The 14,960-nt window shown below is 44.4% G+C and overlaps 1 protein-coding gene across 2 annotated transcripts in view; it reads left to right on the plus strand.

The window, feature by feature from the left end:
• The window catches only part of LOC115101083 (collagen alpha-1(XI) chain-like), a 123,232-nt gene that overhangs the window by 51,225 nt on the left and 57,047 nt on the right, over positions 1-14,960 (plus strand). The window lies entirely within an intron of this gene.

A 14,960-nucleotide genomic window follows, 5' to 3' on the forward strand; every position in this document is an offset into this window, starting at 1 on the left:
TGTGTGTGTGTGTGTATTTATGTGTCTGTATGCGTTTGAGTGCACTTGTGTGTCTGTGTGCGTGAGAGAGAAAGAGACACTCTTAGAGGGCGTCGGCAGACCGTGTCCCCTGATCTTAAACGCTGTCGTTTCCCATTGTCTGTGCCAAGATAAACCTGGGATAATAAGGCCCATCCCCTGGCAGCCAGGCAGGTAGACAGGAAACAACATTATGTGAAATGAATGGCTGTGGCCACAGAGGAGAGAGAGAGAGAGAGAGAGAGAGAGAGAGAGAGAGAGAGAGACAATACAGACAGGACAGATGTGATCCAGCCTGTAAGCTCTCGGTCTTCTCTACGGGACTGGGACAGAGACAGGCAGTGAGGTAGAGGAGGAAGGAGGGACGTTGAGAGAGGGGGAGATAAGAGAGAAAGGGTTGGGGGGGGTGCAGAAAGAAGGAGAGGACAGAAGAGGGAGGAAAAGATGTGGGCAGAGGAAGAGAGAGGAGAGAGAGACTGAGGGAGAGAGGGGTGGATGGATGGATGGGGCAATGTCTGTGTATCCATTGCCTCTGGCACAGGACTCTGTTGGCAGACACAAATTGAATTTGTCTGTGTCTGATGGTGATTTAGGGATTTTCTCGTTTGGAAGTTATACTTTGTGAAAGTTCAGTCAGAACTAATGGGGAACCGTTTACTCCTCAACAACTGTCTATTTTGGCAATAAGTAACATATTGATCCTCCAAAAAAAGGGCAATATAGACAAAGAGAATGAATACAGAGACATAGAAAAGGGGAGGGTGACGGAGAGAATGATAGAGAGAAAGAGAGACACAGAGGTGCAGAGAGAGAGTGAGAGAAAAGGAGAGCGAGACCAAGAGGTCAAGAGAGACCGAGGTGGAGAAAGAGAGGGCTAGCCACTATGGGTAAGAATGTGACGGGTTTTTGGTCCAGGACCTGGAAAGAATGAGTAGTTCTCTTCTCTCTCCACTGATGTCAGCCTTTGAACGGTGGCCATAATGCGTGACATCATCCAGAGGTTTCCATGGTGCTGCTGATAGGTTGTCCCAGGATGGGGGTGGCTGGACAGGGGGAGGAGTACTAAGGGGGAGGTAGAGCAGGAGAGGAGAGGAAAGGAAAAGACAAGGGGTCGGTAAAGATAGAGGGAGGGTTGAGGGAAAGACAGGGGAGGGCGGAGGTAGAAGGAGAGGTAGGCTGCAGGTATGGCGGCACAAAGGAGTCAACAGAGGCAGCAGGAAGGTAGAAACAAGGGTTCGGGTTGGGGTGAGACAGTAGGGGGATGGAGGTATAAACCGGGACAGACAGGGGTGAGGTGTAGGGCTCCTGTGAGGGAGACAGGTGAAGTGAATGGGGTAGGGCCAGGGACAGACAGGGGTGAGGTGTAGGGCTCCTGAGAGGGAGACAGGTGAAGTGAATGGGGTAGGGCCAGGGACAGACAGGGGTGAGGTGTAGGGCTCCTGTGAGGGAGACAGGTGAAGTGAATGGGGTAGGGCCAGGGACAGACAGGGGTGAGGTGTAGGGCTCCTGTGGGGGAGACAGGTGAAGTGAATGGGGTAGGGCCAGGGACAGACAGGGGTGAGGTGTAGGGCTCCTGAGAGGGAGACAGGTGAAGTGAATGGGGTAGGGCCAGGGACAGACAGGGTGAGGTGTAGGGCTCCTGTGAGGGAGACAGGTGAAGTGAATGGGGTAGGGCCAGGGACAGACAGGGGTGAGGTGTAGGGCTCCTGAGAGGGAGACAGGTGAAGTGAATGGGGTAGGGGCAGGGACAGACAGGGGTGAGGTGTAGGGCTCCTGTGAGGGGAGACAGGTGAAGTGAATGGGGTAGGGCCAGGGACAGACAGGGGTGAGGTGTAGGGCTCCTGTGGGGGAGACAGGTGAAGTGAATGGGGTAGGGCCAGGGACAGACAGGGTGAGGTGTAGGGCTCCTGAGAGGGAGACAGGTGAAGTGAATGGGGTAGGGCCAGGGACAGACAGGGGTGAGGTGTAGGGCTCCTGTGAGGGAGACAGGTGAAGTGAATGGGGTAGGGCCAGGGACAGACAGGGGTGAGGTGTAGGGCTCCTGTGAGGGAGACAGGTGAAGTGAATGGGGTAGGGCCAGGGACAGACAGGGGTGAGGTGTAGGGCTCCTGTGAGGGAGACAGGTGAAGTGAATGGGGTAGGGCCAGGGACAGACAGGGGTGAGGTGTAGGGCTCCTGTGAGGGAGACAGGTGAAGTGAATGGGGTAGGGCCAGGGACAGACAGGGGTGAGGTGTAGGGCTCCTGTGAGGGAGACAGGTGAAGTGAATGGGGTAGGGCCAGGGACAGACAGGGGTGAGGTGTAGGGCTCCTGTGGCAGCAGTGCTGTGAGCCAGGAAAAAAGCAGTAAACCACAGGAACCCATGATGCTCGTTAAGAGGATTCATTTCAGATTATTACAGAGCTAAAAGGAGTTTCCCCATGTCCTGTTTCCTCTTTTTCACATTCTTCACTTTCTTTTTGCCCGTCCTGCATTTCATAGCCTCTCGTCAGGTAAACAAAACACAGATAGAAATAGAGATATGGGGATCAAAGTAATTGCAGTTTCAGGTACTCCCTCTACAGAGACTGACAACTGACAGGTGAGTTAGCAGAATTCCTATCAAGAAGATTTGTCAGAGATAGATGGTCCGGCTCCGGTTCTCGTCCCGAAGGTCAACAAGCGAGAGGAAAAAAAACATGAAATGAACTATACAACATACATATGTTATTCCACTTGGTGTGCATGGAACTCACCCCATCACTTTTCCAGTGGGGTCAGTTAGGAGTTCCTCACACAGGTGCAGATGCCCAGACTTTGAACTCCTGCAGTGTGGGGATCGGTGATGTAACCAGTGCTCCGTTTGGACTCCACGAGGCTCCCGTTTGATTGTTTCTCTATTGTTAGCCTTTATTGCAGAGCCACTGTAACAGTGGACTCTCAGTCGTGAAGCTGAAGTCATACCTCTTAACTGTAGCTGACATGTTCGCTAACTTTGTTTTACTTTCAGGAACTTGTAAAAAAAATAACTGTAAAAGTACATTTTCTTCTTGTGCTTTGAAACAGTTAGCCACCTAAACGGATGATAAATGGCATCGCTCACCAAGGTCCTTAGAACTAGTCTGTAGAGCAGGACCAAAGACTACAGTGATGGTGGCTGAGATGATAAAGAAGCAGACTTTAAGAGCCTCTGTAGACCAAGCTTATATACCCAGACATTACTTCCAATTATCGTTCTCAAAAACGTTTCTACACAATAATCAGGAAAGGCCTTCAAAATATATATACCCCCACTGCAGTTCTCCCACAAGGGGTTGCGACCCCAACTTTGAATACCACTATTAGGTCCTCTTTGTGTGCTTTCTTTCTCAGGTACATAGTGTCTCATGGCTCTGTTGACCATTGAATAGTGTCATGTATTTTTTATGTCTTTTCGCAGTTTCTGAAGCAGTATAAAAGTGGAGTCCCCAAACGAATAGCTTCAGTGGCTCATACTTCATTCATAGACTTTCTATTCTCGGACAGTAGCCTGACGTCTCAGGTACGGTTTGACACGCATTGAAAAGGGATCAAATGAGGCTGAATTATTGAATATTCAAGAACCTTACTGTTTGGGTAGCTTACTTCATTCACGCTTGGCCTTCTCCTATGATGCCTTTTTGGCATATACTATGCTTAATTAACCCTGTGAGAACACACTAGCTGCTAGCTCTTAATGAGTTATTATATGGTCTTATATTGAGTTTAACACAGTTCAGTCGTCTAGCCCCAGACAGACAAGTTTCTCCCCTGGATCACTGGGAGAATTTCCTTAATTCATGGCAGATGTCTGGGTTTCAACTCAACCCTCCCTCACCCCCTCCCTCAACCCCCTCTCCTTAATGATCGGAGCAGGCCCACATGTAGAAGTGTGCCCTCAGCACTTCTTTTGCGGCTTTCAGCAAATGGCCAAGCCAAACATTCCCAATGTGCACCTCTGCACCACCTTCCCCCAGTGCTCCTGGCCAACGTCATAGTCGGAGAGGCGGACTGGAAAAAATTCATCCATAATCCTGTGCAGTGGAGGTGACTCTCTCGCAAGAAAAGGGGAGGGGGGAGGAGAAAGGGGAGAGAAAGAGGGGCGGAAGGGAGTGGATGGTACCCAAAGAGGAGAGGGGGAGGAGAGAGAGGACCCAAAGCGTATCCAGAAGCACGACAAGAGCAGAAGGGGGTGAGGCAGTTAGGGAAGGGGTGTGGGGAAGGTGAGAGGGGGTCTGGTGGATAAGTGAGGTGATAGACCCATCTGTGGCTTTCGGCAGCTTCACTGAGCTCTGAGAACCAGCCACTGTCTGGAGGGGATACTGTGTATGTGTATAAATGTCACTCACCACCTGGATTCGGTCTTTTACAGCAACATTTTTTAAATTTTTTTTTTACATTGGATACAAGTAGAGACTCAGAGCTACAAAATGGTATATCATACACTGCATGTTTGAGGAACAATGGGAAAGTAATTATGCTTTGAATGTTGATAAACTTGTGAACTCACTTTTTAGAAAACGGCCTATGAATGTTTTGGTATCTTTGTCCACACCCATTTAGCATCGTTCACACCCTCTTAAGCTTTAGCCCCACCCATCTCGTTTCGCTCTCGGAGCGTTCAGATCGCACGCTTGACGCTCCGGCCAATGATTTGTTCACCTCTGGATAACATGAAAACAGCCTAACTAGCTCTGCTGGCAACAATTTCATTACTCTTTTTTTGCCAACGTTTACTAACCCCGGCCATATTCAACGGGTGTTGTACACTTTAGCTTAAGACAAGTAGCTCGCTAGGTAAACAATGAACCTAGCTAGGTAAACAACGTGTAAGATCACACACACGTCACGTAATGTTAGCTAACGAGCCGACCAGCTAACGTTAGCTAGTTAAACAACAATGGACATAGTGTCAAATCATGTCATTACCACCCTGCATGAAGCTGCTGAGAGCAAACCAACCAGCTAGCTAGCTAACATTAGGCTCTAACTAGCAAAGCAAACGGTTCTGGGATACGAATGTTAACATCATACACTTAACATTAGCTAAGGAGCCAGCCAGCTAACGTTAGCTAACTAACAGTACACTTTAGCTTGAATTGAAACCACTTTCTGTCAAAACCCATTGTCAAAAATATTTGAAAATGTAGCTAGCTAATGCTAGACTATCTTACCCGTCCGTGTACATCATCATGCATGAAGGATGCGTCTCCCTGTCACGGATGCCATGCCACGGTTGCCCTTAGTTTGAAGATGTAATCCAGAGACAGGTGTTTTGTACATCTCTTTAGCTATTACTGTAATGCCATTGATTTCAAAACTCAAGCGCCAGGAAGTGGAGAGCAACACTTATGCAGCTTCACTACACGATTAATTTTAAAAAAGATGTGTTCGACAGGATTTCCAACACAGTCTGACCAGCTCAAATAGACAGAAGCCTTTTACAGTTGAAGTCGGAAGTTTACATACACTTAGGTTGGAGTCATTAAAACTCGTTTTTCAACCACTCCACAATTTTGTTGTTTTGGCAAGTCTGTTAGGACATCTAGTTTGTGCATGACACAAGTAATTTTTCCAACAATTGTTTACAGACAGATTATTTCACTTATAACTCACTGTGTCACAATTCCAATGGGTCAGAAGTTTACGTACACTAAGTTGACTGTGCCTTTAACTAGTTGCTCCTACCCTCTACTTTTTTGAACATTTTGTTAAAAATCGCGCAACATTTCAGCGCCCTGCTACTCATGCCAGGAATATAGTACGTTCATATGGTTAGAATGTGTGTATAGGAAACCCTCGGACGTTTTTAAAACTGGTTAAATCACGACTGTGGCTATTACATAACGTGCGTTACATCGGAAAGCGCAGGAAAACCTGATCACAGAAAATGGAAATAAATATCCTTGCGCCACTTCCAGCAATTGTTAACAGTGAGCCGAATTAGATAAGACCGAGCATTCAACTCCCACAGCATCCCCATGCAGTCGAGTATCTTGTGAATTTAATCCTCTTTGATTCTTGGTTGAACCGAAAGAGGGGCACGACGTACCTCCGGTCTCCGCCCAGATCATTCCGGAAGAGCTCTCTCCTGAAATTTTTTCCAAGACGACAGCAAATGAATGTACATCGCCTACGGATGATTTTTATCGCTTATTAACGTTTACTAATACCTAAAGTAGCATTACAAACGTATTTGAAGTGTTTTGTGAAAGTTTATCGTCTACTTTTGAATTTTAAAAATGACGTTACGTTGTGAAATCGCTGTTTTTTTCGTTTATCACACAGTCTACATATAACGATATCTTGGCTTTATATGGCCCGATTTAATCGAAATAAAGACCCAATAGTGTTTATGGGACATCTAGGAGTGCCAACAAAGAAGATGGTGAAAGGTAATGACTGTTTTCTATTTTATTGTGCGGTTTGTGTAACGCCGAAATGCTAAATATTTTGTTTACGTCCCCTGCTGTGCTTTTCTGGTGTAGTGTATTGGTGCATGCTATCAGATAATAGCTTCTCATGCTGTCGCCGAAAAGCATTTTAAAAATCTGACTTGTTGCCTGGATTCACAACGAGTGTAGCTTTAATTTGATACCCTGCATGTGTATTTTAATGAACTTTTGAGTTTTAACTAATACTATTAGCATTTAGCGTAGCGCATTTGCATTTCCAGAGCTCTAGTTGGGACGCAAGCGTCCCAGGTAGAGGTAAGAGGTTAAACAGCTTTGAAAATTCCAGAAAATTATGTCATGGCTTTAGAAATATCTGATAGGCTAATTGACATCATTTGAGTCAATTGGAGGTGTACCTGTGGATGTATTTTAAGGACTACCTTCAAACTCAGTGCCTCTTTGCTTGACATCATGGGAAAATCAAAAGAAATCAGCCAAGACCTTGTAGACCTCCACAACTCTGGTTCATCCTTGGGAGCAATTTCCAAACACCTGAAGGTACCACGTTCATCTGTACAAGCAATAGTACGTAAGTATAAACACCATGGGACCACTCAGCCGTCATAACGCTCAGGAAGGAGACGCGTTCTGTCTCCTAGAGATGAACGTACTTTGGTGCGAAAAGTGCAAATCAATCCCAGAAGAAGAACAAAGGACCTTGTGAAGATGCTGGAGGAAACAGGTACAAAAGTATCTATATCCACATTAAAACGAGTCCTATATCGACATAACCTGAAAGGCTGCTCAGCAAGGAAGAAGCCACTGTTCCAAAACCGCCATAAAAAGCCAGACTACGGTTTGCAACTGAACGTGGGGACAAAGATCATACTTTTTGGAGAAATGTCCTCTTTTCTGATGAAACAAAAATAGAACTGTTTGGCCATAATGACCATTGTTATGTTTGGAGAAAAAAGGGGGGACTTGCAAGCCGAAGAACACCATCCCAACCGTGAAGCACGGGGGTGGCAGTATCACATTGTGCGGGAGCTTTGCTGCAGGAGGGATTGGTGCACTTCACAAAATAGATGGCATCATGAGGTGGCAAAATTAGGTGGAAATATTGAAGCAACATCTCAAGACATCAGTCAGGAAGTTAAAGCTTGGGTCTTCCAAATGGACTATGACCCCAAGCAAAGTTGTGGCAAAATGGCTTAAGGACAAAAAAGTCAAGATATTGGAGTGGCCATCACAAAGCCCTGACCACAATCCCATAGAAAATTTGTGGGAAGAACTGAAAAAGCATGTGCGAGCAAGGAGGCCTACAAACCTGACTCCGTTACACCAGCTCTGTCAGGAGGAATGGGCCAAAATTCACCCAACTTATTGTGGGAAGCTTGTGGAAGGCTACACGAAATGTTTGACCCAAGTTAAACAATTTAAAGACGATGCTACCAAATACTAATTGAGTGTATGTAAACTTCTGACTCACTGGGAATGTGATGAAAGAAATAAAGCCTGAAATAAATAATTCTCTCTACTATTACTACTATTATTCTGACATTTCACATTTCACAATTAAAGTGGTGATCCTAACTGACCTAAGACAGGGAAGTTTTATTTGGATTAAATGTCAGGAATGATGAAAAACTGAGTTTAAATGTATTTGGCTAAGGTGTATGTAAACATCCGACTTCAACTGTATATGGCAGACCAATCCAAACTCCTCTCTCGGCATGTCCAGCCGACTCATTATCTCAGCCAATCATGGCTAGTGGGAAGGTTGTTGGCTTTTGTCACGTTCGTCATAGTTAGGAGACCAAGGCACAGCGTGATATCAATACATCTTCTTTAATTAACAAAGAACACTAAACAAACTAACAAAATAACAAAAACGACCGTGACGCTTATACAACGAGTGCTGACATGCAACTACACATAGACAATTACCCACCAAACCAAAATGGAAAATGTACAACCTAAATAGGATCCCCAATCAGAGACAACGATAAACAGCTGCCTCTGATTGGGAACCAATTCAGGCCAGCATAGACCTACATTTACCTAGACATACCAAAAGCCCATAGATATACAAAAGAAACTAGAATAGACAAACACACATACCACCCTCGTCACACCCTGACCTAACCAAAATAATAAAGAAAACAAAGATAACTAAGGTCAGGGCGTGACACCTTTTTCTGTGGCTTTAACCACCAATGCTCGTAATTTAGCAATTGTATTTGTATTTACATATGGCATACAAGTTAGTTGTTAAGGCACATGAAAGTTTACATGTTCCAGTTGGCTTTTCTGCCTAAAAATGCATTTTGATTAAAAAATGTACGTTAAATTGGCTCTCCTGTGAAGTCATGACTTGCGACATACACGTAGTTTCCTGAAAATGGTCACAAATGTTTGTGTGTCTTAAGTGTGTGTGTGTCTTAAGTGTGTGTGTGTGTCTTAAGTGTGTGTGTTTGTCTTATGCGTGTGTGTGTGGTGGGGGGGTCTGAAGGTGCATTTGACGGTGTATGTGGGTAAATGCAACTCTAACGATTTGTATATTACTGTGACTGTGTCTCTCTGTGTCTCTCTGTGTGTGTGTGTGTGTGTGTGTGTGTGTGTGTGTGTGTGTGTGTGTGTGTGTGTGTGTGTGTGTGTGTGTGTGTGTGTGTGTGTGTGTTTGTTGCTGTTACAGCTTCTGTGCCCATTTGTCTCCACATGGGTGTACTGTACAGTTTGTGTGTTTATGTGTCCCTTCGCTCTCTTGGCCCTGCTGCCCACAATCTGACACACCGGGAGAAAAACACTTTAGAAAAAGTTTACGTTTAACCTGGACCTCCGTTTCAAAATGTGAATCCGCCAATTAGAATCGCCACACAAGATTATTTATTTTACCGTCACACTGACTGTTTTGGAATACAATACCGATGGAAGGCCCATCTTTTTGTGAGAAATTACACTGGTCACTCAAAACATTCATAAAATATGTATTATTTATAAATAGCCCACACTTAATGATTTATAAGGACCTATATTAAACAGCTTATGAAAGATTTTATAAATCATTGTTAAATACTTTATAAAGTTATTGGTAAGTGTTAGGTTATTAGCATTTACAAATGTGGGAGTAATGATCAATAAATGATGAATAAACTATTTACTAACCCATTGTAAATGCTTTATTACATTGAATTAATATACAGTTCTACCCTCTCCTGCCCCCACCTGGGCACAACTGGAACAGCACTGGTTAATGGCTGGAAGGTGGATGCTGTACAGGGCATGGCTTGATCTACTGATATAGTCTTGTATTTTGAGATACTACAGATACAGGCCCATATACACACATCCTCTTGTCTTTCATTTGGATCCCTTCTTTAGAACTTGGACTTTTGCTCTCCTTCCATCCCTCCTCTCACATACACAGGCCTGCAGCCGTACCTTGAACACGCTGGATGTGTTTGTCCTGCTACTCCATGACTTATGGACACAGGCAGCAGTTTTTCCATTGAGGGCTGGCTGGGAGTATAGATCGTATTTCACCGTATCCCACAGAGATGCTGACAGGGCAGTGTGTGTGTGTGTGTGTGTGTGTGTGTGTGTGTGTGTGTGTGTGTGTGTGTGTGTAGTACTGTTATTGTCTGGATGTGCTCTGTTAAACACCAGTCTGATGGGATATGTGATGCTTAGTTCAGCAGAAAGAAACGGTTCCCCGAGATCCCGCCATTCCCTCAGAAATAGGACCTGTAATTGGGGCGTCTCTGAATGTTCCGCCAGGGCTATGAAATACAGCCATTGCTGTTTGTGTGCCTGGTAATGTGTGTGTGTGTGTGTGTGTGTCAGTGTGTGTGTGTGTTTCTCTCTCTCCTCTACCGATCCTATAATCTTTGATATTTTTATTTATTTTCTTGGGTTAAGCCAAACCACTGCTTGTCCATGCCATCTCTTGCCTGAGGATACAGTAGTGGCCTCTCATAGTACACTGAAGGAATCCACAACTACTGACTCTGCAAAGCCATACATACAGTACGCCTCCATAGAACATCCCCGCCATTAGTTCAGCTGCAGTGCTAATGCCAAGGCCCACTGACATCATATTGATAAATGGTGGTTTGATGAAGGCTTGGTTAAGGCCATAGAAATAAATATATCGAAAACATTTGGTCTACATTGAATATGAACTCTTTGGCAGCAGGCGATATAAGGAAAAATATGAGTGTACACCTGGGGAGTGTAGTAATGACATCCACCAGAAGTCTTTGTACTGCCAGTTTAAGCAACACTTGGCTGGGCCTTTCTGTTATAAAGAGACCAAGGTTTGCGTCCCAAATGGAAACCTATTCTCGATGTAGTGCACTACTTTTTGACCAGTGCTCATAGTGCTCTGGTCAAAAGCAGTGCACCACAGATGTAGGATTTGAATTGAATCACTCTTTTGTTGCTGATAATTTTCCACTTGAAAATGTCTGACTTGTTTTGCCCTACACACTGAAAAACGAGAGTTCCTCAAGGGTTCTTTGGGAAGGGTGATAGTTCTTTATTGCACCATAATGACTCAAAGAACCCTTTCAGCTCTTGTTTCTTTACTGTATGGAATTTGAACAATATAATATGGATGACCAAATTCATTTTTTAAAAACCTGTATGTTTCTCCACAAAGGTTCTATAAAGAACCATAAAAAAAACGGATGTAATCCTTTTTTTGGTTCTATATAGAACCTTTTTTAAATGGGAAAGGTTTCTTTATAGCACTGTACAGGTTCCATTTAGAACCTTATGAGCATGGTTCTTTATTGAACTGTCAAAAAAGGGTTCTGTTGTATATAGCACCAAAAAGGGTTCCGCTATGGTTACAAGCCAAAGAACCTCTATCTTAGAACCATCATTTTGTTGTGCGTAACTAAAATTGTATCAACCCCTACAAAAATCTCCATTCATTATTTCCTTGTTGCTGCAGGATTATTTTCCTGCTTGTAGCAAACTGTCTCAAATTAAGATCCAGCATCAATACATAGAGAATAGGGTGCCATTTGGGACATATCCCAACCCGGGCCCATACAAGGGAAATGAAAACCAGCTTAGTAGTGACAAGAAGTAACAAACGTTTTACGGTGTAGTTTGTCTTTATCAAGGGGAACATTGGTATTTTAAAATGACTTGAGTAAAATGGACTTTGGTTTCCTTCTGGTGAGGTTGGAGAGTTGATCTTTAACTGCATTGGACTGAATTGTAACTTTGTGAATACAGGACACGCCACAACCAACGGAACTTTTTGTGCTTTAAAAGACAAGCGTAAAGCACAAAATGTGACCCTAGCTAGAAGTAATCTTTCCGCTGACAGTAAATCTCAATGGATGTGTCGCGCTTCCTTTTTTACGTTCTCTCCCACTGTCTATGGGGTTTAAACAAAGCTCACTTCCTGGGCTTGTGTCTTGCCTGGTGGTTACTGGCCTATGGCGGTAGACCTCTGTTGATTACCTTAGAGTTGAACCTTCAGCACCAGCTGGAACTGTGAGCACAGTATGGTTCAGCACGGTTCAGCACAGTGATGGTGACAAATGCCAGCGCTTTCTCTCTCCTCCCTCAAGGGCTTTGGCTGTACACAGCACTGCACAATCGAACACACGCATCAGCTTTTCCCAACGAAATATTGTAAAACGCCACAGCTTCCCTCGTTACCTGTATGGAGACGTGGGTGTATTGTATTGGGTGTGTGTTTGTGTTTTTCTATGTGGTGGTGTTCTTATTGCCCCGGCTGTGTTCTCAGTGTCTGAAAATGTATGACTAAGCGTTCCGTCTGGGTGAACTGAGGATCGCGCCACGTGTGGTCTGGCACCGCCCGGCCATGGTACCCTGGGGGAGAGAAACGGGAGAGGGAAGCAGGAGATGGGGAAGCATCTAGTCACATCCCCCTGGCGCCCCCTGAATGGTCTCAATTTAGTTTTATTGAATTTTCACTGAGCTAATGGGCAGCCATTTTAAACTTTCACTCTAGAGCAGCTGTGAATCAAAGATACTCTATACTCTACACTTGCTAAGTAGAACCATACAGGGTTCTTCGGTTTGTCCCCTTTTTGGTGTTAGGTAGAACCTTTTGCAAAGAGTTCTACCTAGAACCCTCTATGTAGGGTTCTTTATATAACCCCTTGTATTTGGTTCTACCTAGAACCCTCTATGAAGGGTTCTACTGAGAATCCTTTTATCTTTGGAGTATAGTGTAGCATATTTGTGTAGCATAAAATGTATCAACCAATAAATGTGCATGCAAAAACACAAATATTAAAACAAAGAGTTCTAAAAATCACCCAGCAATAGAGCATTCTGGGAAATACGATGTATGGCTCATCAAAGAACCCCTTCTTCAAAAAACAGTTCTCAGGGTGGTCAAGGTTCTAGGTAGAAGCCTTTGCCTTACAACTAACCCCTGTTTTCCAAAAAAAGGTTCTTCAGGTCAAAAAGATTATTGGTAGAACTCTTGGTAGAACCGTATACAAAGAACCCTTTTGGAACCGTTTTTTCTGATAGTGTAGAGACACACAGACAGACCGATTGACAACTTAAGCACTGACACAGGATGAGTTTGGTCAACATCCCAGTTTAGTCCATAAGGGTCTGAGAAACAAACCTGACTTGGTCCAACACTTTTTCATCACCAACACTTAACAGCTTACAGATGGCTGTTTTTGCTTCAAATCGGTATCTTCCGGGTTCTGATATTGACAACAAAAAAAAGAAGATATGGGTTCAAATGACGCATCTATTAACATCCGGACAGCTCAAATGGCTTGGAGATCCTGAGAGCCTTGAGTGTGATGCTGGAGTAGCCATGGTGTGTAAATGTCTTGGAGATCCTGAGAGCCTTGAGCGTGATGCTGGAGTAGCCATGGTGTGTAAATGGCTTGGAGATCCTGAGAGCCTTGAGCGTGATGCTGGAGTAGCCATGGTGTGTAAATGGCTTGGAGATCCTGAGAGCCTTGAGCGTGATGCTGGAGTAGCCATGGTGTGTAAATGGCTTGGAGATCCTGAGAGCCTTGAGCGTGATGCTGGAGTAGCCATGGTGTGTAAATGTGGAGATGCTGGAGTGGAGATCCTGAGAGCCATGGTGTGTAAATGGCTTGGAGATCCTGAGAGCCTTGAGCGTGATGCTGGAGTAGCCATGGTGTGTAAATGGCTTGGAGATCCTGAGAGCCTTGAGCGTGATGCTGGAGTAGCCATGGTGTGTAAATGGCTTGGAGATCCTGAGAGCCTTGAGCGTGATGCTGGAGTAGCCATGGTGTGTAAATGGCTTGGAGATCCTGAGAGCCTTGAGCGTGATGCTGGAGTAGCCATGGTGTGTAAATGTCTTGGAGATCCTGAGAGCCTTGAGCGTGATGCTGGAGTAGCCATGGTGTGTAAATGGCTTTAGCAGAACACTTCATCTGGAAGACAAAGAGTCCTAGTTGGCTTCCCTTTCATCCATCAGGAAGACAGACACCAGCCAGAAGACATCAGGAAACAATATTGGACTGTGTGGTGTTGTGCATGTAGAGAATCACCACACACATGCAAAGTAATGCTAGAGACCTTCAGATGAATGCTTTTCTGCAAACTGTTGTTGGTTGCACCACAAGTGACAAATACTCTCTGTAAGTAATAAAGATTCTTCATGCATGGAGAATCAGACGTGGAAAAACAAAAGTGTTTTTCAGTCATTTCAAACAGCTGGCAGATGGAGTTAATGAAAGACTGAAAGGTTGGCGTGCCTATGCATACATATTTGGATGTGTACATACTGTGGGTTGATTAAAAACATGATTTGATGGCATTTGTGAGGAAATGTTACTACGTGTGGTTTAGAGCAGTGTTAAAAACAAAATATTTGTTGATTTCTTGATATGTGTTGTTAGTGCTGGCTTGGGAAGTGTACTGTGTAGTTGAGGTACAAGTCTTGTCAAGGATTTAACATATAGTATAACACTCACACCCAACTCCCTAGGCAGCCTGGTGATCCTGCTGAACCGCTCGCTCTCTCTGTAAACCACCATGTTCATTAGATATATGTGCCAGAGCCGTTCAGCCCATGTTGTCTTCATACACTGTCAGAAAAAGGGTACGTTAGGGTACGGTATTGTTCTCGGGGCTACAAAAAGATCAATACACATAGTGTACCGTCAGAAGTACACATATAATCTCACATTGTACTGTTCGGTACCTTTTAGGGTACATGATGGAATTGTAAGACACAATGTATAAATCACAAAATTGGCTGTCACTCCCAAACAGAAGACAACTGCATTGGTACCAATTTATCTTTTCAATCGATCAACTTAAATGTCCCTGTATATATTAAGGAACACCTAACTTTACAACACTCACACTACTCCTTTCGCAGTTGTGTGTATTCATGGATGCAGAGGGGAGCCAAGCTTCCCCCAAAATTTGACCAACGTCAAAACAATTGATCTTTCGTCTCTCTGTTTTCATCATTCACAGCTAGCTGTATCTATCTGACAGGAGAAATCATCAGAGCGAGGGAAACAGCGCCCCTCTGTCTCAGTGTGTGTAGCCCATG

This window comes from Oncorhynchus nerka, linkage group LG19, assembly GCF_034236695.1.
Source record: "Oncorhynchus nerka isolate Pitt River linkage group LG19, Oner_Uvic_2.0, whole genome shotgun sequence".
Classification (NCBI taxonomy): domain Eukaryota; kingdom Metazoa; phylum Chordata; class Actinopteri; order Salmoniformes; family Salmonidae; genus Oncorhynchus; species Oncorhynchus nerka.